General features: G+C 43.9%; 1 protein-coding gene and 1 long non-coding RNA gene across 2 annotated transcripts in view; one reads left to right on the top strand and one right to left on the bottom strand.

The window, feature by feature from the left end:
- CHN2 (chimerin 2) overlaps positions 1-23,426 on the bottom strand; it is a 286,149-nt gene that overhangs the window by 45,936 nt on the left and 216,787 nt on the right. The window lies entirely within an intron of this gene.
- LOC138161482 (uncharacterized) overlaps positions 1,765-23,426 on the top strand; it is a 25,881-nt gene continuing 4,219 nt past the window's right edge. Inside the window, exons 1-3 of the long non-coding RNA XR_011168380.1 lie at positions 1,765-1,876; positions 2,010-2,127; positions 22,484-22,604. This is a non-coding gene — a long non-coding RNA (uncharacterized lncRNA). The remainder of the gene's footprint in view (positions 1,877-2,009; positions 2,128-22,483; positions 22,605-23,426) is intronic.

A 23,426-nucleotide genomic window follows, 5' to 3' on the forward strand; every position in this document is an offset into this window, starting at 1 on the left:
GCTTTGCAGAACTTAAGGTAATATAGAAATGTTGGCTATCATTGTACTGGGAGCGAGTAGGGTGAGTTTAGACTGGCAATGTAAGGAATCGGAGGTTCTAGGAGAGCCTCGAATTGCAGAACCAAGGACTGCAGACTGTATTCAGTAGGCAATGTGAGTCAATGAAGTTTCCTGTGGGAAACTGGAATGATCACATGTGTACATAAGGAAGACCAACTGGACGGGTGTATGCCAAACGGATCAAGAGGGGAAAGATTGGCAGGAAGACTAGTTAAGGCTTTTGCAGTAGTCCAGGTAAGGTGTAAGGAAGGACTGTTCTGGGGTGGCAGCGGTGAGAACAGAAAAGAGGGGCTAAGATTTGAGACACATCAGCAAGATTTGGTAACTGTTGGCCATTGGGAATGGGGAGGTGGAAGGATGACAGATAATACTGGGGCTTCCAGCCTGTGTGCAAGGGTGAATGGCAGTTCCAATGACAGAAATAAAAATATCAGAAGAAGTCAGTTTGTGTGGAAGGATGCAGATTGTTGAAGGGAATATCTGTTGGACAAATTTCAGCTTTTCTTCGCCTCAGTTTGCAGAAGTTCAAGATAATACTTTTGGGCACTGGTAAAAGGGAGAGCTCTCTATTTACAGGATTTTAGAGTTCATCTTTTCAATGTCCTTATTACACAGGAGTGGAGACCGAGGTCCCAGGAAGTGACTTATCTAAGGTCTCTCAGAGCAGAGGTCCTTTGCCTGTAACTCCAGTGCCTTACACTGTGTCATCATATGTGATGTGGCTAATGCCACATCCAACAATCTTCCCTAGAGTTAGCATGTTCTGATCATAACTTGACCCCTTTGAACTACGTGGGCAGAAGGAGTTCTCTTTCTTTATGTTCCAGGGCTCTAATGGCCAGATGTTCCATGGGCTTTTAAGAATCATGGGCTAGGGACAGCTAGGTGGCTCAGTGAATAGAGCAGTGACCCTGGAGTCAGGAGGACCTGAGTTCAAATCCAGACTCAGACACTTAACACTTACTAGCCATGTGACCTTGGGCAAGTCACTTAACCCCAATTGCTCTGCTTTCCCCCCTCCAAAAAGCAAAAAAAAAAAAAGAATCATGGGCTACCCTTCCTGATCTGCTTAAGGACATCATGTTGGAAGGGCATAGACATGATCTGAAAAAAATCAGCCTTTCTGTGGTGAAGGGAGGCTGGGGAGATGATGTACTTGGTCTGCTGGGTCCTTGGGCTCTATTCTACTGTGCCCTTTTCATTGGGCAAAGAGAAACAGAGGAAACTAAAGAAGTGGGGAGGGAAATATGAAGGCAGTAAAAAGAGCTAGTCTGGGACAATGAACCCATGGGGAGGGACCACAGAACAAAATCTCACATCAGCTGAAATAAGACCTCTTTTCCCCATACCTGGAGGCCCTGGGCAAGAAGCCTGAAGATAAACAAACACAAAAATGTGGGGCCACAAGTCTTTCAGAAGCATCAGAAAGGGAGGTTCTGCCCCTGAGGACCACAGAGTTCCTGGCAGGAGGGATGGTTGGGAAAAGAATACCACAGGATACCTGATCAGGACCAAAACCCCGTGGAGGGAGGACAAGGAACCATTCTTTCTTGTTTTCAGTGACACAATTCAAACAACAGAAATGCTTTCGGGAGATGCTGGGGAGGCCTGCTGTTAAATCTAGTGACAACAGGGAGCTCTCCATCAGACAGATTTACAAATACGTCTTCTGGGCATGTCGCTGCTGTGCTTGCCAACTTGCCTGTTCTATTCAGCTGTGGCCTGGGTGGATCTGATCACAGGATTGCAGACTCAGAGCTGGAAGGGACCTCAGGGGCCATGGGATCCAGCCTCTTTATAGGACAGATTTGGAAATGTAAGCCTAGACAGGAGAAGGAATTTTGCTCTAGGTAGTTGCCTCGGAGCTGGGATTACAGAGAATATCACCAAAAAGAAAAGTCAGCCCCCGACAGCTGATCTTCCGGGTTACATTTGCCTTTTCTTTGCAGGTGTCCAACTGACTGGCAGACCAAGGATCAACTGTGTCAATATGCCAAGCCCTCCAACAACACAGGTTGCTGCTTGTCGGTAACTAAATCTTAAAGAGTTACCTCAGGCTCAAGAAAGGTGAGTTGACCTGCCCATAGTCATAGGATCCAAGCTGGAAGAGATCTTAGAGTCCATTCGGTTCATCCCCCCTCCCCCCTGCCCCATTTTAAACTAAAGAGACATCTGAGGTGCCCAGAGGTTCATTAACTTGCCCAGGGTTATACAGCAAATGTCAGGGGCAGGGCTTCTTCTCTCCAAATCCAGCACTATAAACCACTGGCCAACACTCACTCTCCAACGTTTTTAGAGGATAAATTGCATGGCTCTAATAGGCATACAAATGACTGATTTGATATAAACAAGGAGGAAAATGTCCTGCTTCTTATTAAACTCAGTCTCATTGTGCACTGACTGTTTGACTTTGAGAGGGTTACTTGACCTCTCCTCAATCCATCTATGAGATGTGTGTGTGTGAGACAGACAGACAGACAGAAGATGATCTCTGAGGTTTCTCCAGCTTGAGAATGATGTGATCCTATATTTACTTGCTGCAGCTGTTGGTTCAGGGCAACTGCTGTGATGTATATACCCTTAGATAAATAGCCATCCAGCTGTTCCAGACAATTACAAACTTTCTCAATAAATTAAAGGCTCAATGATACCGTCAGAGGAACCCATATTTGGAAATCTCATCTAGAATCTTCCTTCTAAGCATTATTATTTAACAAACGTCCCACTATGGCATCAACTTTGAATGAGAGAGATCATTTGTGGTACTGGACATGTTTGACTGTAGACAGGAAAGGGGACGTATTTCAGTCTCTTTTGGAGGGTACCCTAATGTAAGGGCACTGAACTATTTTAAGATAATGAGCCTAAACTCTAATAAAGAACAGAGGAGTTGACAGTTCAGTTCAATTCTCAAAGCCTTCTACTTCTGTCTCCTCTGACCCCTGGCCCTCATGATCATCCTCCTTCTCCCTTTAATTTTTAGTCTTTTCCTATCTACTGGCCCCTTCTATGTTGCCAGCCAAAGTCTCTGAGTTGCCTCCACCCTAAAATGAAATAAAACAAAATATCCCTAGGCCTTACCATCCTCTCAAGCTATTATCTTTCATCTCTTCTCCCCTTCACAATCTCACTCCTAGAAGAAACTGTTTATGTTCCTTGTCTCCCCTTTCTCTCTTTTCATTCATTCCCTTTTGCCCACATCACTTAATTGAAGCTGCTCTCTTCGGTTTTCAAAGATCTCTTTATTGCCAAATCCAATGACCTGTTCTCAGTCCTCTTCCTTCTTGAACTCTCTACAGCCTTGGGCACTGTGGAGCACATCCTATCCCTGAACTCTCTCTCCTCTCTGGGTTTTTGGGACACCAATCTCATGTTGTTTTCCTTCTACCTGTCTGGCAAAGATAATTATTTTTGCCCCATTCCTTCCTTCCCTAATAGTCTGTTCAAGGCTTTCTTCCTTTTTATCTCTGTGTTACCTCTCAGTGACCTCTTCAGTTCCCATGATCATCACCAAGCAGATGAATCCAAGGTCCATATATCTAGCCCAAACTGCTTTCCTAACTTCATTATAGACATTGCCAAGGTGCTTTTCAATATTTCCAAGTGGATTTCCCATAGGTATCTCAAACTTAATGTCTGATACAGAATTAAAATCTCTTCTCCAAAACCTGTTCTGATTCCTAACTTGCTCATTTCTATTGAGGGCACCACTATCCTTCCAATCACCGAGATGTGCAGGCTGAGGGTTATCCTTGCCTCTTCCTTCTCTCCCTATCCCATTATTCATTACCCAACAACATCTGACCCCTTCCTTCCTCTCACACAGACCTCATCCTCATCACTGCTCACCTGGGCTATTTCAGGAGCATCCTGATTAATTTCCTTGCTTCCAGGTTCTTCTCTTCCTAATCCACCCTCCACATAGCTGCCAAATTGATACTTTCTAAACCACAGCTTTTACAGTGTCCTTCAGCAACCCCCAATCTGCACTCACATAGCTCTCACCTGGTCTCCTAATTGATCTCAATTATATCTTCAAAATAGCTGCCAAAGAGATTTTTCTTAAGCACAGATCTGGCCGTATCACTTACTCAATCAACACCAAAGGTTTCTTATAGTACAATAAAAGTTTTAGCTTTTAGAGTCCTATGCAACTTGGACCCAATCTTTCTTTCCTTTCTAAATGGATCTTCTTCCACTCCTGTGATCCAGCCAAATGGGGACTCCTCTCTCCTTCTCTCTCTCCTTCTCTCTCTCTCTCTCTCCCCCCCGACCTTTTCCCACATCTCTCTACTCTTATATATATCCACCCACACACACACACACACACACACACACACACACACACACACACACACATTGTGCCTTTCCAATGGTCAGAACCCATGCCTGGAAGGCATGCCTTCTTGACCTCTGTTTCTTAGAGTCTTTCTCTTCCCTCAAGATGCCACTCAAACACCACCTTCTGCACAAAGCCTTTCCTGATCCTCCCAGATGCTGGTGTCATCTCTCCTTAAACTACTTTCTACAATGTTGTGTTTCTTCACTTGTTAAGTACTTGGTGTCTCCCTGATTAGGACATATGCCCCTCGTGAGCGGGGATTGTTTAACTCTTTGTACTTATGTTTCCAGACTTTATCACGATGCCAGGGTCATAGTAGGTGCTAAATAAATGATTGTGTATGGATTGATTGCCCCCTTCCCATTTTTGGGAGAATGTACAAACTCTTGCTTTGGTTCTTAAGATCCTTTATTCTCTGGTTCCTGCCTAAATTTCCAGGCTTTGGTTTTGATTTACACCCTTTACATTCTAGCCATCCTGGATTTGCTTTTTGTTCCTCATATAGGACATTACCTGAAAAGTATTCCCTCTTCACCTCTGCCTTACACATCCCTAACTTCCTTCAAAATTCAGCTCAATTGCCTGCTCCCACACAAGACTATTTTTAATCCCATAGCTGCTAGTTCTTCCCCAGCCCCCAACTACTATGTATTTACTCTGCATATATTATGTAATTACTTATTTCTAAGGAGCCAAATTAAAAGGTAGGCTCTTTAAGAGAAAGGATTGTGTGTGTGTGTATATGTGTGTGTGATGTTGTTTTTTGTATCTCTTTAAATGGTGCCTAAGTATAGTAGGCAGGAAGATAGATGGTGCAGTGTTTAGAGTGCTAGAGCTGGAGTGAGTAAGACTCATCTTCCTGAGTTCAAATCTAGCCTCAGACACTTCCTAGCTGTGTGACTTTGGGCAAGTCACTTTTTTGCCTCGGTTTCCTCATCTGTCAAATGAGCTGGAGAAGGCAATCGCAAACCACTCCAGTATCTTGGCCAAGAAAACCCCAAATGGGGTCATGAAGACTCAGACACTACTGAAAAATGATTGAACAACAAATATAGTAGGCACTTCATTAATGCTAAATGATTGGTTGAATTCAATTTAACAAACAACTATTAGACACCTCCTGTATGAAAGGCATTGTGCTAGGAATTGGGAATAAAAAGACTGAAATAAAAGTAGAATTTACCCTCGAAGATCTTTCATTCTGCTGGGGGTAGGGTGACTAATGGGATCACTAGTATTTTCTACTGGTTCTTAGGATCTCTCTCTCTCTGCCTCTCTCTCATTATATACATAATATTTATGTACACACATCATATATATAAACACATATATATTTGATTCATTAGAGAGAGCTGAGTTATATAATTCATTAATGTCAATGGATCGCACCTCTGACTTCTCAGGAATAGAATGAAAAATGTCCACCCTAGTGTTATCATAGGAAAAAAGACCATGTCATTAAAAGCCTAACCTACCCAATTCTAGATTTCCTCTCCCAATTCTTTCTAATGTTACCTTCCTGATATGAATTTAAAGACTAAATAAAGAGGCGGAAGACCCAAGATCACTGACCCAGTGGTGTAACCTGGAAACAAATAACAAGTAATTAGCCCATATTGTTATCTTTTCAGCAAGGGTATCAGGCCATAGCAAGTGGACTGAAGGATGAGGAAAGCCAAGTGGCCCTTTTTTCAGCAATAATTAGTTGCCATTTATACAGCTCCTTAAGGATTACAAAGTGCTTTACACACATGGTGTCATTTAACCTTCACAATAGCCCTTTGAAGGAGGGATGTGCTATCATCATCTCCTTTTTACAGAGGAGGAAACTGAGGCTGAGAGATAAACCCCTCTCCCCCTCTCTTTCTCTCCTCAGCAGAGGTGGAAGGTGGCAGCACAAGATGGGAGCCATTTGTAACATTTTTATTGGTTTCAAAGGTTGTTGTGACCAAAGAATTCATCACCAAGTGGCCAGTCCACTGGTGCCACACAATTTGCCTAGGATGAAGGGGCATGGATAAATTGCAGTGTGCATCTTTGGAAGGATTCCCACATTTGGCAGAATGCAAATCCCATTCAAGTCAGGAAACCTGAAATGAGCCAAGAGATTTGTCCACCATATGCTCCCAAACCCACAAAGCTGTATTGGAAAAACAAGGCAAATAGGGTTGTTTACTTAGATCCTAGTCTCCCGTTTTGGGATGACTCATTTAATGCATTCCTGGTGTGGGTCAGCACCATAGCCAGAGCAGAAGGAAGGCTGAGAGGAGTAAACATCATGCCAAGGGTCACAGGATCATAGATGTTGAGTTGGAAAAGGGCTTGGAGGCCACTGAATCCAACCCCTTCTTTTATAGATGAGGAAACTGAGTCATAGAGAGATAAGTGACTTTCCTAGGGTCACACAGCTAGTAAATGTCCGTGGAAGGATTGATGCCAAGTCCAATGTGCCACCCAACTGCTTAGGTGATCAGTTACTAATAGCTGAAGTGGGTTGTAGTGTCAGTATGAGGCAGGTATTGTGGATCAAACACTGGCTTTGAAGTTGAGGAAACCTAAATTCAAATCCTGCCTCAGATGTTTATTAGGTTTGTGACCTGGGACAAGTCACTTAACCTTGATCAGCCGCAACTTTCTCTCCTACAAAGAGGGGACAACAATAGCACCTAACTCATAGAGCTATAGTAAAGATTAAATGATACAATATTTGTAAAGGACTTTGCAAACTGTCAAGTGATATATGTATATCAATGATGATGATGGTGATGGTGGTGGTGGTGATGGTGGTGGTGGTGGTGGTGATGATGGTGATGATGGAGGTGACGGTGATGATAATGGTGGTGGTGGTGGTGATGGTGATGATGATGATGACGGTGGTGGTGGCAATGGTGATGATGATGGTGGCGGTGGTGATGATGGTGATGATGGAGGTGATGGTCATGATAATGGTGGTGGTGGTGGTGGTAATGATGGTGGTGATGGTGATGATGATGGCGGTGGTGGTGATGGTGATGATAATGGTGGTGATGGTGATGATGATGGTGGCCGTGGTGATGGTGACGATGATGGTGGTGATGAGGATAGATGTGTAGGATCAATGAGCATGAGAATGAGAAGATGAGCTGGTCTTACTGCTGGAAGTGTGATTGGCTATAGTGCACTCTTGTAGTAGCTACTCCAGTTGTCTTTAGACAGTAACTCTGACCCAGCTGAGCTTCCAGTGTTTAGGAAGGGCATGGATATAATGGTAAAATTCCTGGCAACCTGCTTTGATAGGGGCATATCTTTTTGGGTCTTTCCCAGGATGCCTGTCCTCAGGAAGGTGACCAAGGGAGTTGTGTGTATCTGTTTTATGTCTCACTGCTCAACTTTAATTAGTCATTTGGATACCTTGGCATCACAAATCAGGTCCAAGGAAACTGGCATAGAGCAGACCCTCAAATCAACTTTGTGATTCACATTCAGAAAATTATTCAAGAAGGAATTAAAATAAATTCACTTGAGCAGGAAAGGAGAATGTTTCAGTGTTGCTAAAGGAGTTATTTCTGTTAAATTTTTGTTCTCTGGAGCAAAGCTCATTTGTTCTACTCTAGTTATGGCTCTGGTATTTTCTCAGTGTCTTGAGTGGCAACACATGGTTGTTCAACCCATGGGTCTGGGATCCAACCTTCTTGAAGTCTTTCCTGAGATAGGGTATATTAAATTCAAAAGTGCTACAAAGCTACGCAATAGTAACTTATCTATTATTACTTGCAGTGAGGTCTGTTATTCCTTGCCCTTGAGTCAATGGCTATCCAATGCCCCTGTATATGCATAGTGGTAGCCCATTATGGCCAACTTGTGAGCCCTTTGGTGCTGTCCTTTACCATAGTGCTGAATCAACACAGTGTTCAGTGACTTACCTAGCACTTTGGCCATAGGTGAAGAGCAGTAACTCAGCTTAGGTATTTCTTAGGGATCATTAGTTTCTGGGTGATTTTTAAAGCTCCGCAAAGTTTCCCTGAAGCCTGGTGGGTGATATCACTAGACTGTAGGCTTTCTCTAATCCACATCCCCAAACTCCCTAGCTTGGAATTCAAGACTTTCCACGTCTGACTTTTCCAATTTCGTCTCACACTTTCTAATCCCCATGATCTCTACAATTTAGTCAAGCTAGACTATTTGTTGTCCTTCAGGTGCATCTCCTACTTTCCCACATCCATGACTTTGGCTATGCTATTCCCTCTTCTATCGGTTGAAATTCTCCCCACCTTTCAAAATTATCTTGGGGCGGCTAGGCGGTGCATTGAATACAGCACTGGCCCTGGAGTCAGGAGGACCTGAGTTCAAATTGGGACACAGACACTTAACACTTATTAACTATGTGACCTTGGGCAAGTCACTTAACCCCAATTGCCCTGCCTTACCCCCTGTAAAAAAAAATAAATTATCTTTCTTTCCTCCCTCAGATCTATGATGGTAAATTGATTGCTACTCTGCTAGACTCTCTTTTCCTGTTATGTTTTATTTTATGGTCATTGGTGTTTGTGCCATATATCTCCCTTACCAGCATATAAATTCCTTAAAAGCAGGGATTTCATTTTATTATTTTTTCTTTCTTTCTTTTTGTTTTGTTTTGCAAGGCAATCGGACTTAAGTGAATTGCCTAGGGTAACACAGCTAGCATTTTCTGGTTTTTAGTATTATTTTGTAAATCCTTCAGTGCCCAGCACTCTGCCAAAATAAGTGCTTAATGTTTGCTGGACTGAAATAAATCTGTAGTTTCTGCTAATTTGGTTCTTTTCCAAGTTTTAACAAGGATGACAGAAGTGAAACATATTCCATGGATGCACACAGAGGAAAGGGGGACAAAAACCAGAAAATATGCAAATCATGGCTATGAAATTACAGGGGGTACAGTTTTCTCTCCTTGGTTATCTGCAAAGTTGGCTTGTTAGAGTTTGACTTCCTGTCCACCCACTTCGTGCGGAATCCTTTGTGCTTTGGATTGTGCCCCTAGCACTCAACTAGAACTACCCTTTGGAAGGGTTCCAATGACCTACTTAGAGTAAGATCAAATGGTCTCTTCTCAGTCTTGATTCTCTTCAATTCCTCTGTAGCAATAAACACTGCAGAACAACCTTTCCTTCTGGAAACTCCTTCCCCCTTTGATTTTTATTACATGACATTAACCTACATGGCTCCTCCATGGGCTCCTCTTTCTGCCCCCCCCCCCCAATTCAGCTCTCTCCTAGGTTACATTCTGCTTCTTTTTCTCTCCCTACCTTCTGAGATCTCAAAGCACCCTAAGATCACAGCTAAAGCTAGAAGGGGCCTAAGAGGCTATTCTGTGCAATCTCATTTTGCAAATGAGGAAACTGAGGCTTGCAGAGATAAAGTGACTTGGCTAAGATAGAAAGTGATAGAATTAGGATTTAAACTCAGGTCCTGTGACCTCCCTCATGCAATCCTTACGATTTTTTTTATTATTACTTCATTGCAGATGATTCACCCAAACAGCATCTTTAGTCTGGCTTTGCTTTTTAATGTCTGTGAGTTCTCGGGCAAGTCAAGTCAAGTCAGAAAGCATTTAGTAAGCTCCTACTATGTGTCAGGCCCTGTGGAAAGCACTAGAGATACAAAAAAAAACACCCTGCAAAAATAATCCCTGCCTTGAAGTAGCTTACAGTCTAATGGGGGAGACAACATGCAAACGATTATGTATATCCAAGAGAGATATGGGGTGAAATGGAAATGTCAGAGAAAAGGGGCTGGCATTAAAGGGGGCAGGAGAGGTTTTATCTGAGACTTAAAGGTAGCCAGGGAGCCACGAGGCAAAGATGATGGAGGAGAGCACCCAGGGATGGGGGCAGGGCAGCCTGAGGAAAGGTGCAACAGGGCATTCACTACTTAATCACGGGCCTCCTCATCTTCAGAATCAGGAGGGTTTGACTGGATGACTCTGGAGGGCTTCTACAGCTCTTCTGGGATTCCCACTGGTGCCCCTTGTGGCAGAGGGTATGTGTGTGTGTGTGTGTGTGTGTGTGTGTATGTTTGTGTGTGTGTGTATGTATGTGTGAGAGAGAGACAGAGAGAGAGACAGACACAGAAAGAGACAGAGAGACAGAGACAGGGAGACAGACAGAAACAGAGAGAAAAGACAGAGACACACAGAAATAGACACAGATATACAGAAAGAGACAGACACACGGAAAGAGATAGAGAAAAAGAGAGACAGACAGACAGAGACACAAAGACAGGGAGATAGAAAGAGACAGACACACAGAAAGACAGAGAGAGGCAGAGAAAGACAGATAGACATAGAGAGACAGAGATGGGAAGATAGAAAGAGACAGACAGGGGGAGAGAGAGAGAGAGAGAGAGAGAGAGAGAGAGAGATGAGCAAGGCAAAAAGCCCTGGCTTGTCAGAGAAGGCTAACAGACTTCCTGGTTGCTGTGTGGGCTGTTTTATGAAATACGATTCCCAGAGAGGGTATCAGGTTTATTCTATGTTTTGTGCAGCACAGAATACATCATGGAAGCTCAATAAATATTAATATAACAGCTGACACCACCACTGAGCCACTGCTATTTATTACAGCTGCATCTCTGCTCTGAGCTTTGGGCCGACATAAAACGGGTTTTGTCAGAGAGCTGCATCTGGATGAGAAGGGCATGTGAATAGAAAGGCAGGGAAGCAGGCCCTCTGGATCCTAGCTTCTGGATTCCAGTTGTGTGAAGCTATACAGGTCACTTGATCCCTCTGAGCCTCAGTTTACTCATCTGTAAGCAGCTGATCCAGATAATCTCCAAAGCCAACTGCAGCTCCTCTAACAGACTTTAATTCCAGTGTAAATGGCCATTTTAATACATGATTTTCCACAAATGGAATAAAAATACTCTCCAATTTTTTCCTGGAATGGAGTCTTCCATTTGTCTTCATGTGATAGAATGTTCAGAGTCCTATGTGGGCATTCAGAAGCTAGCTTTTTTAGCCAGAAGGTTTCTTAGGGGGTGGCATAGAATCTTAGGAGCACAGTCAGAGCCAGAAAGGAACTCAGAGGTCATCTAGTCCAACCCCCTCCTTCTATAGAAGGGGAAACTGAGGCTTAGACATGGAAAGTCACACAGGTAGCAGGTGGCAGAGCTGGGATTTGAACCCAGGCCTGTAAATATGAGATCTAGGACTTTTGTATTTAGTCACATTCATTTCTTACTTCTGAGAATGCGTCCATCAGAGAAGTCACTTTTATTCAGAATTGTATTATTTAGGCTTCCATTTCATGGGGAGGTCCTTATGTGCTTGGTAGGTTAAAGGTTCAAAGTCCATACTTGATCTAAAAAATCCATGTTTTTTAGTTACTCAATCCTTTATAGATTAGAAAAAGCACCACTATTATTGTTGTTGCTATAATAATAATTACTTCTACTAATACTGATCATGGAAAACAAACAAGAGATAACAGATGGCAAGTTCAAATGGAACACTTCAGACCCTGAGTATGATTTGGTGGAATGGGTCAAAAGTCAATCAGACTTCACAACTCCATCTGGGGATTTCTTTCTTTCTTTTTTTTTGGAGGGCAATTGGGGTTAAGTGTCTTGCCCAAAGCTTGTAAGTGTCTGAGGCCATATTTGAACTCAGGTCTTCCTGACTCCAGGGCCAGTGCTATATTCACTACACCACCTAGCTGACCCAATCTGGGGATTTCTTGGCAGAGATATAAGAGTGGTTTGCCATTTCCTTCTCCAACTCATTTTACCAATGAGGAAACTGAGGCAAACAGGGTGAAGGAACTTATCCAGGGTCACACAGCTAGTAATCTCTGTCCATTGTACCAACTAGCTGCTCCACCAGCACTACCACCAACAGCAACAACAAGATTTAGTGCAAAGGATCAAAAGACCTGGGTTCAAATCCCAGTTGGCAAATTTATAATATGACCATGGTTAAGTCACTTAACTTAGCCATGTATCAATGAGGTATACGTTAAAGCATTTTAATAATGAGCTGACATTTCTATAGCACATCAAGGTTGACAAAGGGGCTTTATTTCCATCATGTCTTTGGATTCTCAAAAAAACCCAAGTGAAGTATTATTATCCCTATTTTTACAAATGAGGAAACTGAGGACCAGAAAGACACTTTACCAGTGTCTTGGGTGGGATATGGACCCAGGTCTTTTGGATTTGAAGCCCAGGTACTTTCCACTGTACCAGGTTGCTTCTCTGATAGTAATGCTGACACTCAAATGCCCAGAGGGCTCTGGAGTCCCATTGATGTGTCTGTTCCTTCATCCATACAAGTCCTAGCCCATTTATGCCTGAGTATCCTCTGAGGTAGCTAGGTAGTGAAGAGGAGAGAACTCTGGACCTGAGGAAGATACCAACAGCACCTTGCTCACAAGGCTAGGGCAGCTAGGAGGCACCATAGTGCATAGAGCCCTGGGTCTGAGAATCCACAAGACTCATCTCTGAGTTCAAAACTGGCCTCAGGCACTTACTACCTGTATGACCCTGGGCAAGTCACTTAACCCTGTTTGCTTCTGTTATCTCATCAGTAAAAATGAGCTGGAGAAGGAAATAGCAAACCACTTCAGTATCTTTGCCAAGAAAACCCCAAATGGGATCACAACGAGTCAGACACGTCTGAAAAAAATGACCAGACAAAACACAAGGCTATTATGAGGATCAAATAAGAAAAATGTATGTTAAGTGTTTGCAAATTTTAAAGTCTTATCACAATTTACTATGAGATTCTTGTCTGTGTTCTCCCCTAAGTCCTGCTACTCTTTCCCCATGTGCTTGCTCATGGTACCACTTATTTTCTCTTCATGTTGAGAGGGTAACAATGAAGCATGAAGGTTATCCATCAGTTACCCCCCCCCCACATTCTCTAATGTTAATAATAATAGCAATAATAGAAGTAGCAACAGTAATTCCTGTACTGTCTATTTGCCAGGGTTGTTGTGAGGAAAGCATTCTCCAAATGTGGGGATCTTCTAAGGGGCTGCCTTGAGCCTTTCTCTTTTCCCTCTCTGGTCTCTTTATTGGTCATCTCTTTAGCTGCCATGGGTCCAACTATGACCTTTATGCTGATGATTCCTAGATCTATATACACAACCTTAGTCTCTCTCTTGAGCTCTAGCCCAGCATCATAAACTGCCTTTGGATATTTCCAATAGAATCTTCCATAGTATCTCAAACTTAATATATCTATTTTTTTTTCTTTTTTATTGTAAAAGACTGACTATATTTCCCTCCCTCCTATCCCACATCCCTTTTGTTCTATTCTCTACTTTGATCCTGTCCCTTTTCAAAAGTGGGTGCTTCCAACTTCCCTCCCCCCCAGCCTGCCCTCCCTTCCATCATCCCCCCTCACATCCCCTCCCCCCCCATTCTCCTGGAGGGTGAGATCCCCTATTTAGTGTGTATTTCCCTCCCTCCTCAAGCCAGATTCAATAGGAATAAGGTTGACCCATTCCCTTTTGCCTTCCTATTCTTCCCCTCCATTGTAACCATTTTCCCTTGCCTCTTCTGTATGAGATAGTTGCCCCAATCTGTCTCTCCCCATCTCCTCTCATTATATCCCTCTCACCTCTTAATTTCACCTTTTAACAAACTTAATATATCTAAAAGAGAATTCATCATCTTACTCTCTAACCCATCACTTTTTCTCACATCAATATTTCTGTTGAGCACACATCATCCTTCCTGTCACCCAAGTTTGCAACATTGGAATCACCCTTGACTCTTCCCTCTCTTCCATGTCACCCCTTACATACATATCAGTTTTCATGTCTTATCTGTTTTATCTCTACAATATATCTTAAGTAGGAACCGTTTTCTCTACATACATTCCTGCTACTCTAGTTCAGACTTTTGTTCTACCACCTCTAGCTTGGACTATTATAACTGCCTTGTAATTTGTCTCTAGCTCCAAATCCCTCTTCAATCCATCCTCCACACAGCTCTCAAATTGATATGCCTAAAGTCAGGTTCTAGTCCCATCAATCCTTTGCTCTAGAAATTCTTGGGGCTTCCTCTTGACTCTAGGATAAGCATACAAACTCCTAGGTTTGGTTTGTAAAAGCCTTTGGCCATCTGGCTTCTGCCTATTATTACACATTTCTCCCATCTATGGACTCCATGTTCCAGTCAAAGAGGGCTTCTTTGTAGTCCTCATATAGTATATTCACACCGGCTGTGCTATCCTCAAAAAGGCCATTCACACAGGCTGTCCCCACTGCTTTGAAGTTGCTCCCTCCTCATCTCAAAACCATAGAACCCCAAGCTTCCTTTCTAGGAAATCAAAAAGCTAACTCTTACAGGAATAATTTTTACATTAGAACATAAGTAATCACTTTGGCCTTTGGAATTCTAGCACCTATAAGAGTCAAGGTTACATAAGGGAGAGAGGGCAAAGAGACCCACCTCTGACACCTACCAGCCATGGGACTCAGTTTCTCAGTTCTCCAGGCAAGTGAGATTCTAAGCTACAGAGAAAGTGCCCATTCACATCTAGAGGAATTTTCTCTTCCAGGAGTTCTTTATGACAATGAAATCACATCACTAATGCTTATCCCCAGTGCCTAGCATAATGCCTAATACACAGCAGGTACCTAATGCTTGTTTTTTTTTTAATCAACATTTAAATACTATGTAAATGCGAGTTGTTTTGTCAGAGAAAAAAGGTCTGCAGCAGTTTGGTTAGATAATGTCTTGATGCTTTTTGGAAAATATGGGCAAGAATAGAGCAGGGTGAGAGCTATAATCTGTAGCACACAGCATGTTCTCCTGGCTCCATCAATGCCATCCCAAGAGGCAGTACAGGGCAGTGAGGTTGAATCCTGGCTCTGCTACTTACTTGAGGGACTCTCCCAAGCTCTAAGCCAATGATCCTATGATCTGGAAGGGCAGTTTCCAGACTCCTTCCAGGAGGAGATGCCGCTGACTCATTCACCAGAGAAAGTCTAAATACCTGTAGAGCTCATTTATGGTTTGGAGGTCCAAATAAACCCAAAATAAAATGCATCCTTATTCCCCAGTTTTCCTCATGTACCCAGCATGGATTAATGTTTTTCTAAACATCAAACCCTGCTTCCTCGAGATTCACCTTTATTTGGTGATGCAGGAGACATTCTCTGTTTGATTGCTGGCTGACCAGATGGTTAGAGACTTCCAGGTTTTTCCCTCTAGCCATGTTACTTTGGAAAGACCTCTTGCTTACATATCTGTTCCATGAGCCCAGAATTGTTTCTGCCAAGGCTCTTCTTGGTAGATAGGAATCAGGAGCCAAGTCAGCTGGTACAAGTCAGATTGTGTATATGATCACAGCTTCATCACCATTCCCTGACTTGGTACATATAGTCTGTGTATGAGCAGACAAAAAAAGCAGAAGCCATCACTAAGGGAAGAAATGGCAATGATGAACATGCCTAATGCACATCACAGTGACCATACAGGTGGCTATACAAGCTCAAGCACCGTGAGTCTACCCCACTTTTTACAAGTCCACTGTCCACTCCCAATGGAAGCATTCCTCCAATCCCAAGTATCACGCTCTCCATTCATCCACTCTATATCCCAAATAATGGCTAGTCTGTCTCCACTAAACCCTGTGTACACCAGCCTTTTAACATTTAATTTAATTCAACCCATCAAGCATTATCAAGCTCTTACAATGTGCAAGGTACCATGCTAGACTATGGAGATATGAAGACAAAAATAAGAGTCCTTGTTAGGAGATGCAGAGTCATATAATGGAGAAGGAACTGGAGTCAGGAAGGTCGAAGTCCTTCATCACTTACTAGCAGAGCGATGCTAATCCTTAACTTCTCTGGGCCTCAGTTTCCTCATCTGTAAAATGAGGGCATCAGACCTGATGAACTCTGAGGTCTTCCCAGGCCTAAATCTACAATCTCATGACTGTCCGTAGGAAGCTTGTTGTTTGCCTTTCATTCCCAAGAGGACTGATATCGGGAAGACAATATAGGAAGATTACACTTTACTGAAAGGATCCAACATGTAGAAAAATATCATGACTATTTTGCTAAGTGCTGTACTAGAGACTATAGACAACTTTAAGATCCAAATGGAATGATGCAGAACAGTCGCGACATGAGTAAGAAAAAAGCAGAAGTATATATAAAATAATTGCCAGAGAGCAAAGCAAATGAATTAGGGTGACCAGGAAAGGCTGACTACTTGAGGTATAAAGCTGTGCTTTAAAGGAAGATATACCCTAGAACAGTGATGTCACACTCAAATTGGGGTCACTAAACTCCACATGGACGGCTAGGTGGTACAGTGGGTAGAGGGCCCAGCTTGGAGTCAAGAACACTCATCTTCCTGAGTTCAAATTTGGTCTCAGACACTAGCAGTGTGACCCTGGGCAAGTCACTTAACCCGATTTGTCTGTTTCCTCATCTGAAAAAGGAAGTGGAGGAGTAAGAGGCAAACCATTCTAGTATCTCTGCCAAGAAAATCCCAAGTGGGGTCATGGAGAGTCAGAGACTACTGAATGGCACCCAAGCTGAAAACAAGTTCTACCTCCAGTCCACCTTTATTCTCTATTTCTGGATCATCCATTTCTGATGAATCCTTATACCACTTGTGCATAATTTATTGTCTGGAATGGGTGGCAGCCTGCTGCTGCCCACCATGTACTTCTCCACTGTTCTTTGGGAGACTCTTCACTTGAATTCTTTGGAGACACTAGTGTTTCATAACTTGCAGCACTAAATACTCTTGCAGAAATGTCAGAATGGTCAGCGGACTCTTCTAGCAGCTGAGATGGCACAGGTAATTTTCTCTTGGGGCTAGCAGTGACAGCTTCTGGGTACCTCTTGATCTAGAATCATAGGTTTAGAGCTGGATATTAAAGACCAGAAAGTTCAACCTCCTCATTTTATTGAAAGAAATTGAGACACTAGGGGCAGCTAGGTGGTGCACTGAACAGAGCACCGGCCCTGGAGTCAGGAGGACCTGAGTTCAAATCTGGCCTCAGACACTTAACAGAAAACTAGCCGTGTGACCTTGGGCAAGTCACTTAACCCCAATTGCCCTACCTTCCCCTCTCCAAAAAGCAAAGCAAAACAAAAAAAACAAAAAAAATTGAGACACTGAGAGGTAAAATCACTTGCCCAAGGTCACACAGCCTGGATATGTCTAAAGGAGGATCCTAGGTCTTCTGGACTCCAGGTCCAGAGCTTTCTCCTCTGTATCACACTGCCTCTAAACCACACCTATGGGGTTCCAATCTCCTGAGACCAGCTTCCTTACATTCCCCTTTTCTTTAACTCCTTATAGTTCTGGAGTCATCTTCCTTCCAATTCATTTCTCTGTGTCAAAGAAAGAGAAACCAAAGGCTGGTGAGAGGGGAAACTGAGAGAGGGGCAAAGCTGAGGACTCCAGATTTCCCATCTGATGTGAATGACCCTTTCCCCTTAAACTAAAATCACATATCACTGGCTCCACATGCAATCAATGTGAATTGATCAAAAAAAAAAATACTGGTTACTCTGTTCCATGATAATTCAGTAACAATTTAACATTTATTAAGAACCAACTATATGCCCAGCACTATGAGGTTCTTGAGATTCAGAGGTGAAAATAAAATAATTCCTGGCCTCAAGAAGCTTACATTCTATTCATACATGTTGGTAGGACCGAGATGTAAACCAATAAATAATACATCACAGGGGATTGCGGATTTAGAGCTGGAAGTGACATTAGAAATCATCTAGCCCAACCCTCCTCTTTATTTTACTGGTGAGAAAACTGAGGCCCATAGAGAGGAAGGGATTTCAGATTCAGGTCCCTGGAATTCAAAGTCAGCACACCATCCCCTGGCCCTTTCTGACTCTCCATGGTAAAGAGGATTGTGAAGGAACCAAGATTTCACTGCTGTGTATACTTCCTGAAATGTTGCAGATTGCAGCCCCTCTGCTCCCTCTTGCCTTATTCTTGTCCATATTTTCCAAAGATCATTATATAGATGAGACCCAGAGAGATAAGTATCTCCCTTGATGAGATAGAACTCGAAGGCAAAGACTTCTTTCTTTTTTGTCTCTGCGTCCCCACCATCTTGCATGGTGTCTGGCACATAACTGAAATATGGGCTTGTGGAATAGACTGGATCCTGAATCACCAATAAATGTTCTTTGATTGACGAAGGTGGCCCAGGTGAGATCTGAATCCAAGGCCTGTGATTACAAATTTTGTATTCTTTCTACTTTCTTCCCTATACCAGTTTTACAGGGGTGAGGCAACTGCTAACATGGGTGTATGTAAAGAAGGGGAGGAACTAATGTAGTGACCCCTTTCTGATGCCTGAGTACCATTCCACAGGATTCTGAGAGGCAGAGATGAGGAGGGGGTGCCCTCTGGGCAAGGAAGAAAGAAGACCCGTGGAATATCAATTTCAGGAAATAGCTAGCCGGCCAGTCTGGCTACAACAAAGAGTCCAGAGAAAGGAAATAAGTCTGCAAAAGGAAATTGGAGTCAGAAGAAAGGCCCCAATAAAGGGCCTTTCAGTCCAGGCTACAGACAACAAGGACCCCTTAAGGTGTTTGACCAGAGAAACAACATGGCGAGACTCTCTTGCTTTTAAGTTTCAATCTTTAGATGCTGGAGTGTCAGAATCCCATCTTGTCCTTAAGGCTATGCTTTAATTTGGCTTAGAAAAGAGCTCTCACCATCTGGGTTGTCAAAACATTTGCCCACACCTGCGCTGTATGGTTGTTACACAATGTCTCATGATGTCAATCAACCTCAGCCATAGGTTGAGAAGTATTTACATAGTATTGAGTATACATAAAAACCACGGTCTTTCTTTCCCAGAACAAAGAACTTCAATTTTTCTCTTGACAAAAGTTGTGCAAATAAGAAGGCTTTTTACTGAAAATCTCCAGAAGCCAACAGGTGGAGTATCCTTCAGTCACCTGATCTGCCTGATGAAAATCAAGTGACCACAGAGACACACATTTGATCAAAGGGAGAAGGTGACTCACTCTCCCTTCTCCCTTTCACAAACGCACAAAGAGACCTTCTCCAAGCTTGCTGAGAAATCCAGAGAACACAATGGCTCATGTCTCTCCTTCATAGCTTGGATGACCCTGTGGGACTCCAAGGGCCACTTGGCTGCCAAGACCAGGACTAGAAGAACTGACGGATATGAGCCAAGAAGGGCCATTTCCTCTGGGTTACTGTACCCGGGCATGTGCCGGTTAGTGTTAATTACAGCCCTTTGTGGAGGACACGGAGGCCAATTAGGATGCCATCGCAACAGGCCAGGCATGTTGTCAGGAGAGTCTGAGTAGAGAGATAGGGGACGATGCAAGAGAAGGGCTTCACTTTGCTGCAAGTGTTCAAGTAAAGGCTGCGTGACTACACAGGGCATTCCTGTTTGGGTCCTGACTAGATTGCTGAAGACAGACTGAGAGCCAGAAGGAGCTTTAGAACCACTTCCTTCATTTTACAGATGAGGAAACAGGCACAGAAAGAAAAATTGTCCTGCCAGGGCCACACGGTGAATAAACGGCAAGGCAGGCTCTGAACACGGGCTTTCTAGGGCTCCAGTCTAGCCACAGCACCATGCTGACACGCCTTCCCATCCCGAGATTCTACAGCTCTGTGAGGACAGCAAAGGCTTTGATGCTGAGCTCCTTGGCTGGACGGGCTAGCTGGACCTGCCACAAAGCCGCCTCAAACTTTCTCAGTTTGTTATAGAGCCAACCTCACTCCCGGGGCATGTGCTGCCTGGGACATTCCCGGAGAGTTTCTAAGGCAGACTTGTTCTCTGGGTCTGTTCAAATCCCTACGTGTGCGTTCACACTGGGGTGTGTGTGTGTGTGTGTGTGTGTGTGTGTGTGTGAGTGTGTGTGCGTATGGCAGTTGGCACAGCTGGGCCAGGCTGTAGCATGCAAGGTCCGTGTCTGAGCATTTGTCTGCATGGTGTTTGCCAAGCATTTGGAAATTTCTCCTTTTAGCGAACTAGATTCTGGGGCTCCAGGAAAGCCTTATGTCTGGGTATGTGCAAATGTGTTCCTCTGTGCGTGAGTGACTTCACACAGGGAGTGGGTGAGAGGGTCACAGAGTCACAGGCTTAGAGTGGGACCTGAGAATGTCTAATCTATCTCCTCCATTTTACAGATAAGGAAACTGAGGCAATTTTCTCAAGATAACCCAATTAGTGTTAGAAATCTCCAATTTGTCTCAATTATCAAAGCCCTAAGGGTGGATAACTTCTGGAAGCCAATGAATCTAACTCTCTCATTTTCCAGATGAGGAAACTGAGGCCCAGGAAGGGCCCTCAGTGACATGCCCGTGTCACAGAGTTAGCAAACATCAGAGACAGGATCTGAGCCCAGGTCCTCGGACTTGCCACAGGAGATGGGGAATGGGGCTGTATGTTGTTTGGGGGTGAATTCTCTCAAGGGCCCTTTTCTCTAAATGATTTAGAAGCAGAGCCTCCAACACAGAGAGGTTTACCAAAGGGTAGAGAGGCCATCTGGGTAGTGCTCTGATGACTGATTGCCTGTAAAGTGGCCATTTAACTTGCTGGAAATAAGACGATTCCCTCTCGTGCTGCTTTCTTTGTATTAGCAGAAGATACAGATGGGGGTGGGGCATGACATCTCTCATGCCTTCCATGTGCTGGCAGACTTGCTCTAATAACTGCAGGGAGAAACGTGATTTTTGACATTTCCCTTCATTTAATGGCCAGCATTACTCTCAGAAGAATTCTGAGGCTTTCTTATGGACTCTCAGGCCAGTTAGGATCCAGCATCCACCCTGCTGGGTACATGACATCTGACAAAATCAAAGCCTGAGAGGACAGGGCGGTCCACTTACTCAAAGGTCAGCCTGCCCTTCTTGAAGGGGGAACTTTGTATTCAGTAGCAGAGAGCTCAGCTGCAGTGAGGTGGGCTCAGGTTTCAAAGTGGGATTGGATTTTTAGGGCTCCCTAATAAGTGGGCATTTTTATATTCTGCTCTTTAAGGATTCTTAATGTATCAACATCCATCTATTCATCCCTCCCTCCCTCCCCCTTATCCATCCACCCCACCTTTATCCTTCCCTCCCCCTTCACCCTCCCTTCATCTATCCATCCATCCATTTATCCCCCCCTTCATCCCTTTCTCCAGCCCTCCCTCCCCTTTCATCCAGCCATGCCTTTCCCTCTCCCTCCATCCTTCCTTCTTCTTTCATCTCTCCCTCCTTCCATCTATCCCTCCCCCTTCATCCCATCCCTTCTTCCCTCTGCCTACCCATACATCCATCTTTGCAAACCTCTATCCAATGTGACTTGTCCCAGGTCACAATTTGTACATGCAAAGCTAGGGTGTGGAGTCAGGATTTCTGGCTCTGGATTCTATGCTATTTTCATTCCACCACAGGGGTCCACAAGATGGAGTTGGGGAGCACAAACTTCTTCAGCTTCCCAACCTTTCCAGCTCTAGCCTGGCCACCACAGAACCCAAACACCTGCCCCAGGCTTGCTGGCCTCTGCTCGCCATCAAAGATTCATCCACCATCTTCCCTTTATTTGTGCCCAGGGAATTTGGAGGGTGGGGCTATTGGAAGGGTACAGTCACAGCAATAACAGTGGAGTGGGAGAAAACTGGGCCGCACCCACCATCCCGATCTCATTCTCTCACCACCCAGACCTCTACTCCCAGAATTTGCAAGTGAATCATAAACGTTTGCAGAAGCCCTAAGTGACATGCCCATGGTCAGAGAGTTAGTAAACCTCAGAGACAGGATCTGAGCCAAGGTCAGATCCTGTTTGTTGCACATATTAAACTTGCCAGCTTGGGGGCTCTGAGGGAAGGCAGTTTGGGGATAAATCTTAAGCTATTTCAGGCTGAATTCCCTTAGGTTCTGAATCAGTAATACAAAAAAAAAAAAAAGACTCCTGATTACTTTGAAAATTCTGGGCTCACTGAGATCAACACTGAACAGAGGAGAGCTGATGAAAAGGCCAGAGAGATGCATGGGTGCTCAGCCCTGGACGAACTTTAGAGGAGACGTGATATGGACAAAGCTTTGAAAGCCTCTGCCCTTCACTGGTAATTCGAGTCACCTCCTTGTCTTTAGGCCCAAGTGATGCAGATGTGGAGGGGATGGGGAGAGGCCTGACAGAGAGGACAGAAGGAAGAGCTGCCTGTTGTTATGAAACCCATGTACCTGAGAGAGAAATGTCAACAAGAAGACAGAGGTTTGCTCTGGGAGGGTTGAGGAGAATGAGAGTGAGTGGGAAGGAGAGAGATAGAATGTGACAGATGCATGTGAATGTGGAAACCTGGTGCAAGGAGTGGGGCTGTGTCACGTGGAAAAGAGGCGGAGTAAAGGGGATGGGGCGACAGTCTTCCAAGAACCTGGAGGCAGGGCATACAAAAGAGAGAGGAGACTTGCCCTGCTTGTCCTTGGATGGTGGGTACAATTTTGGGTCGTCCTGATGGAAGGGACACGCGCACTCAGGAAGTGGAGGGGGATGGGCACTCTTTTCCTTGCTATAAGTTTTCAAAAAGAGGATGGGGGTGGAGACCAGTGGAAGGGATTCCTGGGGCATATGCACACACGTATGTATGTGTATGTATATTTGTGTATAATGTATATTTATGTGAGCATTTTACACACACACCCAGTACACAGAATACTAGGTCTGGAGTCAAAAAGACCTGAGTTCAAATCTGATCTCAGACCTGACCTCAGACACTTACTAGTTATGTTACTGTGGGCAAATCACAACCTCTGTCTGCCTCAGTTTCCTCAACTAGAAAGTGGGGATAATGATGATGATGACACCACCTACCTTCCTGGGTGGTAGTAAGAGCCAAATGAGACGTTTGGAAAGTGCTGAGCCAGACTTAAAGAGCCATCTAAACACTAGCTGTTGTTATATACACATATGTGAAAAATGTGTATACTTATGTATACAATGCATACTGCGTGTATATGTGTGTGCACGTGTCTAGAACGCATACTGTGTGTATATATGTGTGCACATGTCTTTACTGTGTGTATATATGTGTGTGCA

Source organism: Petaurus breviceps, unplaced genomic scaffold (assembly GCF_028583685.1).
Source record: "Petaurus breviceps papuanus isolate PSGF00001 unplaced genomic scaffold, PetGlider_PUasm1.0 185, whole genome shotgun sequence".
Taxonomy (NCBI): Eukaryota; Metazoa; Chordata; class Mammalia; order Diprotodontia; family Petauridae; genus Petaurus; species Petaurus breviceps.